Raw genomic sequence first — 14,659 nt, forward strand, 5'->3', positions numbered from 1 at the left:
ATTTCTTTTACTGTATATAAAGGTGTTCAGGCTGGGCCTGTCTGGAAGAAACAGAACTCCATGAAAACCAAGCCCAAATCCTATTCATCCTCACAGAATCACAGAAGCATAGACTCATCTAGGTTGGGAAAGACCTTTGAGGTCATCGAATCCAACCTATGATCTAACACTACCTTGTCAATTAGACCACAGCAGTGACTGCCACATCCAGTCTTTTTTTTTAACACTTCCGGGGATCGTGACTCCACCATCTCCCTGTGCAGCCCATACCAATGCCCAATCACTCTTTCTTGAATAACTTTTTCCTAATGCCCAGCCAAAACCTCCTCTGGTGCAGGTTAAGATTGTGTCCTCTCGTCCTGTCACTGGGTGCCTGGGAGAAGAGGCTGACCCCCTCTGCCCCTCCAGCTACAACCTCCTTTTACGAAATTGTAGAGCGTGATAAGGTCTCTCCAGAGCCTCTTCCAGCCTAAACAACCCCAGCTCCCTCAGCTGTTGCTCGCAGGACTTGTGCTCCAGACCCTTCACCAGCTCCACTGCCCTTCTCTGGATAAACTCCAGCACCTCAATGTCCTTCCAAAGTTTTGGGGCACAGAACTGGACACAGTACTCAAGGTGAGGCCTCACCAGCGCTGAGCACAGGGGAAGAATCCCTGCCCCCGTCCTGCTGGCTGCACTATTACTGACAGAGGCCAGCATAGCATTGGCCTTCTTGGCCACGTGGACACCCTGCAGGCTCATGTTCAGTCACTGTCAACCATCAGCCACAGCTCCCTTTCTGCCTCACCGCTGTCCAGCCTCTCCATCCCCAACCTGAAGTGTTTCATGGGGTTGTTGTGGCCAAAGTGCAGGACTTGGCACTTGATCTGTTAAACCTCACAGTGTTGGATTCAGCTCATCTATCCAGCCTGTCCAGGTCCCTCTGCAGAGCCCTCCTCCAACAGATCAACACTTGCATCCAACTTGGTGTCATCTGCAAATTTGCTACTGGTAAACTCAATCCCTTCGTCCAGATCATCAATAAACTAGCACATTATCCTGTCTGATATTATACATACAGATTTTTCTTAAGAAAGTATCATTTTCTTAAGAAAGCCTCCACAATTTTACTTAATAATTAAGTAATAACAATGCTTTGAGACCATAAGAAAACAGGTTTTGTTTCAAGTGGATTACCTTAGAAAAAGGTAAGTCTTGAGGGCCATGGAAGACAATAGAGGAAAAAGTACATCTGAGGAACTCAGAGGATGGAATCAAAGTGCATCTGTTGAGGTGTTTTCCACTACTCCCTAGATGTGAAGATACTAGATGTGAAAATACTGAATTCAAAGTGTTGACAAAGAAAGACAGAGAGACACAAGAGAGTGGAAACAAGGGACTATGGGGAAAGCCAATTGTGGGCCTAGGCAGGAGTATTTAAACAAGCAAAAGAACTCAAGACAACAGGAATGAAATGCCATTAATGAGGATTAAAGCAAAATTCAGAAAGAAAGGTGAGGAAGGAGAGACTGGGAAGGTCAGCAATTTGCCCTTTATGTTGAGAGCAGTGAGAATGCACAGGGCTGTAGGGATGGACAAGAGCCAGGAGGCAATTTTCACATTAGGACTGGTGGGCAGACAATCATGAGTGACAATGCAGTGGGCCTCTGCTACAGCCCTCTTGTTCAAGAAGTAGATGAGGTGTTCTTAATGTAACTGGATGTTAGCCCGTGTGAAAACCTATGAGCTCTTCAGGGGTCCTGGGTGTGTAAATCTTGCAACCAGAGTACACTGACACTTCCATTTGAGTCATCGGTAGTGAATACGTTATAGTTATAAAAGTGATGACTACCAAGTATAAAAATAGGCCTTTTGTTCTTGTGCAGTAGTCAGGCACACTAAAGGCAGACTCAGACCTGCTCCAAATGTCCTTGCAGCCTCATGGGTATTTTTCCACTCACTCCAGCAAGAGCTGAATAATAAATATTGCACCAAAGATGTGCAAGGCAGGCACATCTTGCAATATATTCATAACAATGACATTTGACTGAGCTGCAATGGGCCATGAGTCATGTACTGCTAGATGTAAAAGTCTGACAACAAAAAATGCTACACACATAATAAGGAGAGGGGGTGGGATAGGAATACTGCGCAGGATAAGTAAAAGTTATGTGCCTCCAAAATCCACAGAAACTAAAAGATTATCTGGCCATAAATGCACTCAAAGGTCTAAAAGCAGTGACATTTTAAAGACTCAGTAAATCAAGAATGCAGGAATTGCCCAGCCAGCCACTTGAGGCAGTTATATGATGCCTAACTATTCTCAAGTTAAGAAAAGACAGCCTGATAAAAGCTTCTTGTTTTGCAAGAGATTTGAGTATTATCTATAAATTTGCTAAGTACAGTACTAAACAGATTCAATTCCCTACTGCCCATGGCCAAGCTCAGCTCTGTAACAACTCCTTAACCCCAGACTTGTGAACACAATCATTAAACAAAATCTTTTTAGTTACCAGAGTTAAACTACTCTGCCTCAGATTTCTTTTTAATATTTCAGAGACTGATTCAACCCATGATCCCAACATCCATGAGCAACACCCCTTTGTCCACTGGAACAGAAGCTGAATCCAAGTTTTTCTCTTTCTGTAGTCAGTAACAGCAGTGTACAGTAAGGTATGGTTGCTCCCTAAGAGATGGGAAGGTGGAAGCCAAGCATGATGTCCAGCCAGCAGATCAGGTGTCTTGCCAGCAAAGGCCCAGCTCCACAGTACCCAGGCAAGGTGAACAGGGCAGGACAGACCCAGAGATGGCAGCCAAACTCAATCAAGAGTGCAGATCATTAGGAAAATTCCTGGTGATGAGGCAGGTCTGAGGTCAAGCCATGAAAGCAGCCTTTGGTTAGGGTCTTGATCAACAGAGCCCAAGGCCAGAAAGGGCTGTGGCTGAGCCAGAAACCAGCTGTCTCTGATACAGCTCAGACAGGGACTGAAGGCCTGGGCCAAGCTGAAATCAAGCTCCTTGGCCCATGGACAGAGGTGTAGACAGAGGCCCAATGGGAGGTTGGTCAGGACAATTAAGGTCTAGTAGATCATAGCATCATAGAATGTCCTGAGCTGGAAGGGACCCATGAAGATCCCTGAAGTCCAAGTCCTGTTAAGATCCTTCACCAGCAGTAATCAATTGAATGATCCGCCATGCAGTTAAGAACTATATGTAATGAACATAGATTAATATCTGCTGGAGACTTTTCGGTCATAGGGCTAAAAATTATCAGTATCATTTTAGTTTCCATTTAGCAACGACAGATGTGGGACCAGCTTTGTGACTACTATGAATTAGGAAGGCAGCTGAGACACTATGTTTTACAAAGGTTGTTTTCTTCTGGGTTTTTTTTTGGGGGGTATGTATTATAAAATACTATAAAACATTATGAGCCACTACACATGAGAGAATTGTAGGTTTTACAATGACTGCCTTTTACATGCTTAAGGGTAATCTTGAATATGTATCAATTTTTATTTTGCTACTTCAGTTGTTCAAATATATATGCTCCATAAAATGCTGACCCCGTTAAAAATCAATGATGACCATTGTAATTCCTCTTTTTTAGAGTTAGGTTTTCAGTTTTTCATTCCTCAATACTTTACTGAAAAATCAATGGTTAAAATAGGCAACTCTTTCTATATTGACATCTGGCTCAAAGTTTCATTAAAATATTGTTAAAATGTTGGACAGATGGATTAACTGAGACCAAACATTACCCCATATAAATTAACCCTACAAGTATAATGAAAGCTCCCTTTCACACATGCTACTATAAAGCTTTTGTTAAGATTTCCCCTTCTTGGATACTCAAAATGAAGTATTGTTCATTGCCATGTGGCTCACATTAAATACAAGGAAACAAACAAAAATACAGTAAGTCTTTGACATTTTAATGACTGTGGATCAGCTACTCCTACTAGAAGCTGCTCTATTAGCTAATTACACTCACTGGTAAAAACATTAATTTCAGCTCCTGCTTTTTTCCGCTAACTTTGGGTTCAGATCTGCACGCTGGAAAAGGTTATATGCATTACCAATAGCCCCTAAAGATCTCATCTAAGATGAGAATGCGTGTGGCATTTCATAATTAGAATATGAAAGAAAGCTTTTGAATAAGATTGCTTACACAAGACAGAAATAGAGAAATGCTAAAAGTGAATGGACATCGGAGCATCTTCCTTTTAGGTTAGGGAATTTTCTTCCATGGGGGAAAAGGCTTTTATAGTATCCATGTTGGTGGTCTAGCTGGCTCCAAGGGCGAGTCAATAAAATTTTGCACAAGCACAAGCTTCCCATTAATCTTAACTTTTGGAATTCATGTAGGTTACTGAATGATGCCAGCTCCTACTGCTACCAGAAGCATTTGCAGGTTTGCAGTAGTTCATAGGATTTTCTCTCCATCTCCATTTGAAAAGCACAGATTTGCTATTGAATATAGATGAGACAGAAAACATCTTTTCAGTACAGTATTGTGTTAAACGTAAATTAGTTCTCTTTAGAAGGAGAGACATAGTGATCAGACTTAAGAATCACCATCTGACTGAAGATGATACTGGCTGACACAGAGTGAAAATAACTAATTTAAATATATGAAAGTTAAGTGAAAGACTGATGCATATGGTAAGAACCAAGACACCATACTACTATTGCCTACCCGATGTCAGGGTACTCTTTGTACCAGAAGAGATATCCATGAAAAGAGGACAAACCCACAAAGCAAAGTTATTATTTAATTTTGAACATTCTCCTGAGATCAACCATGGCTGGCACCTTTGCTTGTAGTCAGTCTCATATTATATGGAGGGAAAATAATTAACCTTTGTGAATGGACAAACTGAGCTTAGGCATCATGGACTAACGGCAACAAATCACAGACACAAGAAATGGAGTACCATTAAAATATTTCTTACACTAAAACACTATTAAAAGATAATATTTTAAGGCCCTAGGTGGTCCCACATAAATATTTGGAAAGATTACAGATTCCAAGAGAAAAAACACAAAGCCATGCAAGCACAATGATTTTCCTAAATGCCAGTGTTGAGAAAACTAAGAGTAGATGTCATGTGAATCTGACAGTGATGAAGACCGCTGCACAGACACATGACTGGGGCTCCTAAAGGCTCAGACTTTGGGTAATACACCAACAATTCCAATGTGGAAGTCTGCCCCTGTCATTCTGTGTACCCCCACGTTCACCCTGATAGATACACACAGAGAGAAGAGGATCTATTAGCAGTCTCCTTGGTTTCTACCAAAAAATTATTTTGCCTGTTTTTTTTCCCTAAATAACTTTCAGTATTTTAAATAAAACCAATGGAACTGGAAAAGATTATATCTGTACTTCAGAAAGGTATTGAAAAGATAAGCATACACCTCCAAGGAACACAATTACTTTCAGCACTGACCTGCTCTGCATGGAATATTACTTGGACACGACGAAGGAAACGAGCACAAGAAATGTAAGGTAGGTAAGAAACAGCCGCAACAGAACACAGTGATATGTAAAGTAGAACTACTCATTTGAGGGGTAAGTCTTAAAAAAGATCTTCAAGGATCCATTTGAGGATGAGTCTTTTCTTAATATTTTCACAGATGACCCGGACACAAAAAATTACATGCATTAATTACTCTTTGCTGATGTAAAACTGTAAAGCAGCAACAGTCTTGGCTGAGGATCAGACTACCATACACAAAGAGCTCTATGACCCTGAGGACTGAAGTAATAGACACTGGATTAAATTTTAATACCACAAAATGCAGTGTTATGCGCTTGAGGCTGCTATGAAATACAGACAACTGGAGGCAGTAGAGAAAAAGGATGGCCATCATGGGATGCCCAAGACACCCAATTGATACAGCTTTGAAAAAGACAACTGAAATCATATAATGCATAAGGAAAACTATTTCCAGCAAAGGAAGGAAAGTATAAATGCTATTGTATAAAGCACTTTTAGTGTTGCAGCACAAATGCAGTCTATACTTCTGAACATCTATCTTAAAAATGATACAAACTGGATCAGGTGCAGAGAATTCTTCAAAGATAATCAAAGGAATAGACAACTTCTCTGTCTACCGAAGGAAGACTTAGAGACACTGACATACACTGGGAAAAATAAAATTAAGCCAATTATGATACCACATATGCATTAGGCTTGCAGGGCAAGATTTTAATAGTGGTAGGGCTACAAGGGTAGCTCCTATGACAATCTGCCAGAAGCTCCAACAGAGCCAAGACCAGCCAACTCCAAGACAGACAGGACACTGGCCAAGGCCGAGTCTGTCAGCAATGGTGGTAGCACATATGGAATAACAGATTTAAGAAGGGCAGAAAACAATTCTGCAGAAAAAACAGCAGCCAGAGTAAGCAACAGCTCTGCAGACACCAAGGTCAGTGGAGAAGGAGGGGGATGGTGGTGCTGCAGATGCCAGAGCTAAGGTTCCTCTGCAACCAGTGATGAAGAGCATGGTGAGGCAGCTGGGCCCCTAAAACTCATGGAATTCCATGGTGGAGCAAAGATCCATTAGCAAGACCATGCAAAACTCCACATCAGAGCAAGGGGATGCCCAAGGGAGGCTGTGGTCCTTTGGGAAGCAGGCTTCTGTCAGGACCTGTGGACTCATGGAGAGAGGAAGCCACACTGAAGCAGTTTCGCTGGGAGGACTTGTAACCCTGTGGGGGACCCATGCTGGAGCAGTCACTTCCTGAAGGACTGCACACTGTGGAAGAGATTAATGTTGGAGAAGTTCATGATGAACTGCAGTCCATGGGAGGAACTCGCATCAGAGCTGATCAAGGAGGGCCTTCTCCTAGGAGGAATCTCACACCAGAGGAGGTAAAGAATGTGAGGAATAACCACATCCCCCATTCCTTGTCCCCCTGCACTGTTTTGGGGGTGAAGTAAAGAAAATGGGGAGTGAAGGTGAGCCCAAGAAGACAGGGGGGGTTCAGCAGAGTTGTTTTAAGATTTAGTAACATTATTCTACTTTGATTTTTTGGCAATAAATTAATTTCCCCATGTAGAGTCTGTTTTGCCTTTGATAATTAATTGGCAACTGATCTCTCCCTGCCCTTATCTTGACCCATGAGCTTTTCATTACATTTTCTCTCCCTGTCCTGCTGGATGAGAGAAGTGGTAGAGCCCTTTGGTGGGCACCTGGCATCCAGTCAGAGTCAACCCACCACAAAGCACCAGCAAGGAGAGGTTAATTTAGGCTAAAGAATACTGGCAAAAGGACAAATGGATTCACAATGGCCACAAATACTTAGGCCAGAATTAGGAAGAGGCTCCTCGTTTATTCAGTAAAATGCATTTTTGCAAGAGCCTTCCAACAAAAGTAGTGAGCACTAGAAATATCACTCACTTCAAAATGCATCTTAAGCTGTCCATGAAAGGGTCTCCAATACGTTCTATGATATGATTTCTGAAAACAGCTGGAGGCTAAGCCTAGTGACACAGAGATCATTTCACTCCTCTTCCTATTTTCCCATGACTATTCAACAATTAATCCATACATATGCACTTGCTGCACCTCACAGGAGAGATTGTGGACTATGCTTGTCATCATAGTTGGTGTAGCCATGAAAGAAGTACCTGTGTTGTTCTTACAATTCACTTGACTGGTCAGCTAAGTGATGTAAAGGGGTACCTCTCACCAGATGACATTTAACACTTGTTTCTTCCCCCACCCAGAAGTCTCTGCCTATTTCAAATCACCTTATTGAATGAAAACACAGACATTCCATCGATTACCATTTTCTACATCTTGTATTACAGGAACACTTTGAAATAAATAAGTTAAGTTTTGTGTGAAGGCAAACTCTTTCTAGTTCTGCACTTAGCTCACTGCACAGAAAGCTAGGCAACATAAAAAATGCTATGCCAACAGTAACACTTCACAATGACAACAAAATTAAATGACTATCTTTGTTAATTCAAAGGTCATTTGCAAGGTTTCACTAGCACCTTTTATGATCTTTACTGATGAAAATAATCCAGCCTTTTCAATATCAGGGAAGAGGGAATGAAAAAGCAAATTAAATTAGTCTAATTTCCATGTATTGCCAGAATATTCTTTACAAATAAAATTATTTCAGTTTAACTTTTTTTATGAAAAAAGAAAAATCAGCTACTTGAGGAACATGCTTTCTTACAGATAATCTGTTACAGATCCAGAATACATTTTTTATTAATCTAAATCTGTTCTGGACTTTAGGGTTCTGCCTCTATCATGGGATCCGAGAGCATCTGTTATTCCCTAGGTACAATTGCATGGGCCTGGGTCCACACCAGCATAAACATTACTCATTTTGTGTGTATTGTTTCCAAGGAGAAAGACATCTAAGGGAATGGTCTGGAGGACAATCACAGAATACTCCTCTCTCTCTTGGAACCAGAAATCTAAATGTGCTAACCTGGTCTTCCAATTCAGGGACTATTTCCTAATAATGGAAAACTTAGTAGAATCAATGTTTGCAAATTGGGGATTACTATACTGCTATTTCTAATTCAGAAATGTAACATTTCTTTCATATGAATTATTGCATATATATATATATATATATATAATGCATATATATATAAAATACATATATGTATATATATATAATACAAGGTATGTTAAAATAATTTTATTGATGTATGGTGGAAGTGAATTCAGAGAACTTTTTCATGACTGCATTAGTATTGCTATATAAAAGGATAAAAGGAACACAAATATTTTTTGTCACAGTAAAAAGATGATAAGCCCACAAGACTGAAAAGTATCACTTCACAAGACATACCAAATATCTAGAACTGGTGGGTTCTAAGAGCTACTAACACTATGAGAGTCTAAAAAATGCAATTCATCAGTATAGACAGAGCTGCTGACACCTAGGATTCAGGGTAAGAAATCAAGTACCCATGAAATGCCAGTTAAACTGTGAGCCATCATATAGCAGAAAGGAATGATGAGAGTGACAACAGTATGTTACCAACAGATTCTGAAAGACACAATTTCATAGACTGCTTTCAGATGGCCAAATATAAATAGGAAAAGGTCATTCATATCAGAGATCCAAAGGCACTTGGACTGATCAAATAATTTATTTCATATGCTGGTAGCTGCAGAATCTGGTTTGCAGACAGAAAGGGACATTATCATATGGATCTTGACACTGTAAATGTAATCAAGGATTGAAAGGAAAATGGGAAGATAAGAGGCTCTAGAACAAATTAAGTAAAAAGAAAAAGAGCAATTTTACCGACTGTTATTATATTATAATATGTGTTAGAACACATATTTTCATCAGACTTTTAACCTTGCAGAAGACTTATTTCCCAGCTGGTATGCATCAGGTGTGTTGCAACAGCACAGTCCATGGGAAGAGGATCTGACTGCTGGCATACAAGACAAGCAAGTAAGATGATTTTCACTATGACTGGAGTCAACATTTATTTCTACAATTCAGACGTGGTAAGGACTAGCACAAAATAGATAAGCAGCAATAGAAGTATCTATTTCCCCCCACTACTCTACTTTTGGGGAAGTATTTAGCTTAATAATTTATGAATATTCATCAATTCCTTACATATTGACTACAGCTTAGAATATCCATGTCTCAGATAACCAAAATGTCAAGGCCTAAGGCTACATTGCTAGCAATTTCCATTGCCAATATTGAATTCAGAGACCACCATAAAGTTACTGCTGCAGAAAGAACAGAATTTCACCACAGCTTTTTTCGGATATTGACAGTGACAGAATCTTTCAACTGTACATCATAATTCAAAGCTGCTCTAGTAGTATGAATTTAATTTAGCAAAAGCTAGCCTCTCTGAGATGAATTTCATATTTCAAATATGACAACATATCATATTTTAAAACTGAACAAAGTCACAGCTTTTCTACTGATAGGGAGTTCAACATATAAGAAGTAAGCTGAATCACTCCTTGTGACATGTTTCTTTAGCATCAACACCCACAGAATATTCCTGCAGTGCTTCCTCTTTCCTGTATCTAACTCCATAAGCCAAAAGGACATCCCTTCCTAGAATAGTGGTCACCAGAAACTAAGACAGGAATTAAAAAGCATTGGAGAACCTGAGTAAAATTTGAATTTATGCAAATTCTATTCAGTTACCATATGCCAGAAGAGAGCTGTGTGTATTTTTACATACACAGTCAAGTTTTACAAGACACAAGTAAACAAAAGAGATCTCCTCTACACAAATACTGATGGGAGACACAAATATATAAACCTTTTGGACAAACAGATAATCAATTATGAAGATTTTTTTACATTCCCAGCCCATCATAAGTTTTTTATTGAACACGTAGTAAAGATAACATCGGTAATATAAAATCCTGATGTCTATAAGACAGCAACTGATTTCCTGCAATAAACTGACAGGCTACAGTCTAGGACTTACCACTGTGAAAAACATTTAAGCAGTTCTTTCTCATCACCCAAATCATTTTGACCCAATTTATGCAGAAGGGTCACAACTGCAATGCTTAAAAATGTAAACTCAAACGACATGTTTTCTTTATTCTCTCCAAACACTCAGAAAAATGATAATTCTTTCCCAGCTTGTAAATAGATACGAAATTGTCTCAGGCCAACATTGTCCATGGTAGTTTTTTGGAAAACAAATCATAAGGATATCCCTTATATTGTTTTTTAATTGCTGAAGGTTAAAAACACAATAGTGAATACAGATAGAACAACATTCCAAAAGGACGGACTCTCCTTAAGACATGCAAACCAGTGCAGGATTTGTGGTAGAAATAGCAGTACAGGTTTCCACAGTAATGATTCAGTCATTATATGACAGTGAACTGCTACTCTGTTCACATTAGTGAATTATGCTGCAGTTAGAATCATTCAATGGCTGGATCTATCTTGGGGGACATTTATTTCATGGCTGGGCTATTACCACAATTTATATAGAAGACATACCTGCTTTTAGCTCATTCAGATAACAAAGCAGTCTTTAAACAGGTGTGTAACCTGAAACAATCATCCATTCTAAATCTAACACCTAAACCTTTCATGTGCAGGACTAAATACTGTATTGAACTCCTATTTTTAGTGCTCTGATGAGAGTAATATGATACCACCTCACAAACTTTAACTGGTTTGTCCTCTAAGGGCATGTACTTGAGTAAGGATAGCAAAAAACTGATTCTAAATTGATCCTGAGTTAAGGCTAAACAGCAGGAATCAAATCAATTTGTGGGCGAAGTCAAGACTTAGATTTTCACTTGATTATGTAAGTATCTAGGGGTCTTACAGATGCTTTAGACACCCTGTTAGACTACTTGTTCTCTTCAGAGATACAACACATATCTATGCAATCCAATGTTCTCAAAAGAGGAACAACTTGGCTATGTTTGTGGTGGCAGAGTTACCTGACAGTCAACCATCACAGAAATCGTTTCATGAATCTTTAACTCCCTGCAAAATAATTACTTACAGAAGTAAATGCAGATACTCTTCTCACTCTTCTTCAGCACCTGTGCAAAAATGATCCTCCACTCCATTATTTTCTGTTCATACATGATTTTTTTTCTATTCAGTAAATATCTGTTTAAAGGATTATTATTTACGGAGTCTTACAGAGTACCAACCACTTGACTGGATCCACTGATTTGCCTCATGCATGCAGATATTTGCTCAAAATTCCATAAGCATTAGCTTTGAAAACCAAATAGTGAAATTCCTTCTTTTGGAAGCCCTATATATTTTTAGTATTTTTGCTTTCAGAGGATGGCATATTTACCAGGGGGCACATAAAGGAGCTACAGTTCCTGCTCGACCCCATTTGCTCTGCACAGATTGATGTGCTCTTCATGTTGTATTACAGAGGATGTGTTATGCTGTTCAACATCACCCTTACTCACATCCTGACTGCATCCAGTCCTGCTGTATAGCAGTACTGTGTGAACAGATTGCTTTCATGACAGTTTTGAGACTCCGAGGGAGCCGGTTTGAATTGCAATTTTATTTTTAATCATCCTACAAGGGATGTCTAAAATCTAAGACACAACTGTCTGCAACATGATGCCAGTGTAAATAAGTGGATGCTTCTGAATGGTTACCTTACATAGCTTTAAAAGGCAAGCCTTGATCCTGGAGAGATTCAGAGTCCTAGTACCCAGTTTGGAAAAAAAAAAAAAAAAAAGCCCTTTTTTTAGTTCCCATCTTCTTTTTCTTGTAGTAACTACATAAAAATGTTATGAATTTGGGAAACTGCTCCAAAAACTATATGGAAGTATCCACATTCAGCTTGAATTCTGGATTCCTGGATAACCAGAGTAGTATGACTCAGAGGACTGGATAAACTTCCCAATCATCTGTTTCACAAAAGTACTTCAAGTACTTTTTAAACATTTTCAACTACAATCATGTGATTATTTTAGCCCTTTGCACTTGCACTGTGAAATGCTCAAATTAAAAAAGACTAATTAAGCACATTCTTTTTGTACAGGATAACACTCATCTCAAGTGGTGTAATTGGCACTTTGGTTATGTGTACACTGTGTAATGCAGTGCAATACAGAGATATCCAGCCTAACAGGAAAGAACACAATCATGGTAATTACAAGAGTGCAACAATGTGGAAGGGAGGACAACTTTCAGCAAAATTAACTTCCGGAACAAAAGCTTCTTTAGCATCCACACTTGGGTTCCTCTAAACAGCTTTAGAATATTTTTACCAGTGGATAAATCAAAGTGCCATGCAGTAATTGTCTTTGATAGACAAGAAAAAAATATCTGCATCTCATTACTGGGTCCTACTACAGCAGATCCATTTTAATCAAGTGATTCCAGTCTCCTTTCCTAGACAGAAACTCACATCTTCCAGAAAAAATGGCCACTGGATTACACAGTTTCTATGGCCTTATAGCTCTGTCCAGGTAGTTATTATCCTGTCAAGGTTTCCATGACAACTTTCTTTGGTCACAATGGCCACCAAGTAAAGCCATTCATTTAAATGAACACATTTTGGTTCAAAGCGAGATGCAATGAACTATCACTTTCCATCTTATTCTATGTATTCTGAAGGATACTCACAAGGGATTCCAAACATCTTTAGCCACTTGTTGTATCCTCCACTGGATTAAGGCTCCTACAAAGTGAAATCCACTTTTCACTTGTGGAACAATTCAGTGACATCCAAAGATGTTGTCAGGATTGAATGGGAGAGAGGAAATAAATGAATCACATAGAAATAAGATCACATGCACCAACTACATAAGAAGTGCCAGATACCAGGTTAAAAAAAAAAAAGATACCTCCTTTTTTGAAAAGGCACATGGACTCATTCACCAGCTGTGCTGCATCCCTCTTGAGGCAACACCATACAGGCTGAAAGAAAACACCATCCTGAAGAAGGATTTCTGAGAAATGCAAGGAGTTAGCAATTAGATACAAATTGCTTAATTAATAAAGAACCAAATTATTACGCTAACTAATCTTATGATTATAGACTGATTTAAGCATTGCTGATAAGTATTATTATTAGTCAGCAATGCAGCAATATCACACATTAGAAAAGATGAAACTGTAAGAAGTTAATGCTTTTTCTGATTTATGGAAATTTAACTGCTTGCCTCCTGTTACTATAAGTAGCCATGTGGTTAAATCACCTTTCCTTATTTTAAAGAAACAAAAATAGAGATTTTTTAAAAAAATTAATTCAGTTCTTAATATCTCTCATGATGAAACTCTCCATTTTGTTGACATCTTGGGTTTTGTCTCATCCTACAAAAAACCACTTGGTTACCAATATCAGGTTATACTAAGATTATTAGAGTACCATCAACTGTAGGACGATGACAATGGTCCTTTGTGCTTTATATCTTGTTTCCAGGTGTATGTACACACCATAATAACTGCCTTCTTCAAATTGTATTTTTGCTGGTTCATTTGATTTATTCTAGATTTTTACATATTTTTTCCCAAAAAATGAAGCAAAATCAACAACTATTTTACACTGAATGTTAAATGTTGCAAAGATATACTTTCAGGGGGAGTTAAAAAGGAGGAAAAACATATTAGTCATATCACAAAGCAAAGCTTATATATTAATGGTGTGAATATGAGAGAAGACAATGGCAAAATTAAATTATATCTTGTTACAAAGTATAAATCAAATTTTATATCATTTTCTTATGACTCTAGCAGATGGTCACCTTTTACGAGCATGGAGCCTGATTTGCACTGGGGTCCCTGCCTGCTCTATGGGATGCTCCACTGAGAACACCCTCAGCAAATTTGCTTGTGGCACCAGGCTGTGTGCCGCAGTTAACAGGCTGGAGGGAAGGGATGGTATCTAGAGGGACCTTAAGCAGGTTTGAAAGGTGGGCCCATGACAGCCCCACAAAGTTCAACAGGGCCAACTGCAAGGTCCTGCACCTGGGTTGGGGCAATTCAAAGGGCTGGGCAAGAATGGATTGAGAGCAGCCCTGAGGAAAAGAACTTGGGAGTATTTGTGAAGGAGGAGCTTGACATGACCTTGTAACACGTGCTAGCAGCCCAGAAATCCAATCACATCGTGGGCTTCATCAAAAGCAGAGTGGCCAGCAGATCAAGGGAGTTGATTCTGCCCGTTTTGTTCTCCTGAAATGCCATCTGGAGTGCTGC

At 39.2% G+C, this 14,659-nt stretch overlaps 1 long non-coding RNA gene across 1 annotated transcript in view; it reads right to left on the bottom strand.

Moving 5' to 3' along the window:
- Positions 1 to 13,413, bottom strand: part of LOC119700122 — a 49,637-nt gene extending 36,224 nt beyond the window's left edge. Inside the window, exon 1 of the long non-coding RNA XR_005256675.1 lies at positions 13,309 to 13,413. This is a non-coding gene — a long non-coding RNA (uncharacterized LOC119700122). The remainder of the gene's footprint in view (positions 1 to 13,308) is intronic.
- Positions 13,414 to 14,659: the final 1,246 nt, after the last annotated feature.

Source organism: Motacilla alba, chromosome 4 (genome assembly GCF_015832195.1).
Source record: "Motacilla alba alba isolate MOTALB_02 chromosome 4, Motacilla_alba_V1.0_pri, whole genome shotgun sequence".
In the NCBI taxonomy this organism is placed as follows: Eukaryota; Metazoa; Chordata; class Aves; order Passeriformes; family Motacillidae; genus Motacilla; species Motacilla alba.